Genomic DNA, 2,876 nt, shown 5'->3' on the forward strand with positions numbered 1-2,876 from the left:
CATGCTTAAATAATGTTCTTTCATAATGTTGTTATTTAGCAGGAATCGATGTTCACACCTGTTTATTTCTCTTTCAGACACAAATGATCACAGTATGCACAATTAATATATTTAAACTGAAAAATAGCCCAGTATCGATTAGCCAGCTTTCCATTACGCTGCACAACATCAGTCAATCTCTCCTAGACACCACGAGAAACCTAATGGGCTTTTGTTCATCACAGCCTAAGAAATCCCCATAGAAAATTTTTTCAACTCAAACCATTAAATCTCAGGAATTTTGTTTCATTCCACTACTGAATATCTTCGCTGCTTGGACTATAAGTGAGAGTCACATCCCAAATGTTAGTGGCATTTTTCAGAAGTGTTTGGTTCCCAGCAGCCTGACAGAATTGCTGGATTGTTGGCCTCAGTTGCTGTGTTTTGAGGTGTGTTGTGTATAAAACCCAGGTCGGATTCCAGTCTCATTTTCCCAGGTCTAATTTCATTCTCATTTTCTGTTCAAGCTGTTAGGACCCAAGCTCTCTGCTTTTCATCTCTCTGTTATCTAAATCCCCAGATGGAGGTGCTCAGGTCAGAGACAGGGCTGATTTGACTTCAGATGGAAAGTGAGACAAATTACAGCACAGATGTATCTAAAAAGCTGCTCTCAGTTATCTCTCATCTCTGACCTGCTGCTGGCTTTGCTTGTTTGGACGTCAGCATTGGGCATAATTACAGCTCACATCCTACAGCAGTTTCATGAGTGAAGAGAAGGCTTTGGGAAGGAATTGTTGTGCAGACCTGCTGATTGGTGATTTGCAGGAGAGCTCAGTCTATCTGATAAGTGACAAAATGCCAAAGGTTTCAAAGGACATAATAGAATTGTAGTTTCACAACAGAAACATATCCAGTCACACACAGGATGAAGATATAGTACAATTTTTCATAGAATATCCTGAATTGGAAGGGACTCATAACGATCAATGAGTCTAACTCCTGGCACCACACAAATGGAAAGTTAAATGCTGTATCTAAGACTGCTGCCCAAACACGGACAGACTGTAAGTCACGACCACATTCCTATGGAGCTCGTTCCAGTGCTTGACCGAGCTCTCAATGAAAACTTTTATCCTAATATTAAATCTGAACTTCCCCTGACACATCTTTTAGCCATTCTCTCACATTCTATCATTGAAAAGATCAGCACCTTTCCCTCTCCTGACTCTTATAAGAAAGTTCTACACAGCAATGAGTTCACCCCTCAGGTTATTTTTTATTTTTTTATTGCTGCTATAATAACTAGCCTTTAGTAAACTCACAAAAAATATTACTTTTTTCTTTTTAAATCACTTATAAGAATGAGAGTAAAACCATGAATATCAAGTTGCTTTCAATGAAAAATCAATCAATTAGCTGTGGCTTTCAAGCCTTTTTTGCAGATTTTGGCTCATGGATTCTAAGAGTCCATGTCTAAGGATGACTACTGGGGATAACATTAAAAAAACATAGGGTATTTTGCATTTCAGTTTGTATTTTGCCATGTGATGATCTGTATTTAAGATATCCTTAGAGGCATACAATCTTCAGTGGAAAATGCTCAGGGATCCTCGAAACAAAATGGGTTGGAAAACAGTGCATAGGAAATATGCCTTTCCTATGTACCAACTCCATTACTACATGGACGGCCTTTGTGGATTTAAGAAATCCCATAAATGTACTTTACCACATTCCAAAGAAACTAAAATGTAAAGACCCAGTCCAAACTCCCTGTGCTCATGCTGGAATTTACTAGCTAAGTGAGTGGTTTAGTGAAGATTTATGATTTCAATATTATCTGGAATTCATGTGTTTCCCATAGATTTTGTTGCTCTGTGTTCCTCAGATGCTACGCTTTCATTTCTAGAATGATGGAATGTTGGGGTCCCTCTCCTGCCATGTAGCCCTGGGAGAGGGGCCCTGAGGGCACAGACACGGGGTTTCCCTGCCCCTGCTCAGCCTCGTTCCCATTGGTTGGTTTGTGTTCCCTGCGCGGGCAGAAGGACCCTTGGTCCCGTGACTGGAACAGTTCCTGAGCACAGCCCCAGCCATGCGGCTGGAGAAATAAACATCTCTCTGAAACAGCTATCAAGAATCTGTCTGTCCATATATATTTCCTTTCCACGGGACTCCTGGTTTGATATATGCGTGTTGCAGGATCCCCACTGCAACAAATGGTGGAGAATGGAGAGCAGAACGATCCCCGATCCCTAAGCGACTGATTTGTGTGAGTAAACCCTGGAAACTTTGGATTCCTCTTCTTGGTTTTGCTTTGCTATTCCATATCTTAACTATGGAGGAACCGTGGGAAGACTCTTGGCTCTCAGAGCCGCATATGGACATTTATCTTAAACTTAAAATGATTCTTGAACAACGATTTGTAAATTTTAGCTTGATTCAAGCTCAAAAAGAACTGAAACACTTCCTGGCATGGTTGTTTAAGAACTTTTTCTATGTTTCTTGGGATTTAATTCTTACCAAGGGCTTTTGGAAAACCATTTGGACACAGTTAATACTGGAGTCAAAATATATGCCGATGGAAGAATATTTTCGTGAATATTATTTCGTTACCGAGACTGTTGAGCAATGTCAGCTGTGTCCTGGCGAAGGGAAGCCTGGCGCAGGGACCGTGCGGCCCAGGCCACGTGCACCGAGCGCTCTGCGAGCAGCAGCGAGGCAGTTCCCGCGCGCGGGCGGAGCCACCCGAGCTGCAGTGTCGGTGGCGGAGCGAGGCACGGCGGGAGCAGTGGGACCCGGCGGTGCCTGCATGGCCCTGCGCAGCGCGTGGTGGAGTGAGCCCCGGGAACGCCTGACCGAGAGGGGCGGCGTGCGGGTGGCGGCTGGCGGCAGCGGCGGTA

This window comes from Corvus brachyrhynchos, unplaced genomic scaffold (assembly GCF_000691975.1).
Source record: "Corvus brachyrhynchos isolate BGI_N302 unplaced genomic scaffold, ASM69197v1 scaffold89, whole genome shotgun sequence".
NCBI classification, from domain to species: Eukaryota; Metazoa; Chordata; class Aves; order Passeriformes; family Corvidae; genus Corvus; species Corvus brachyrhynchos.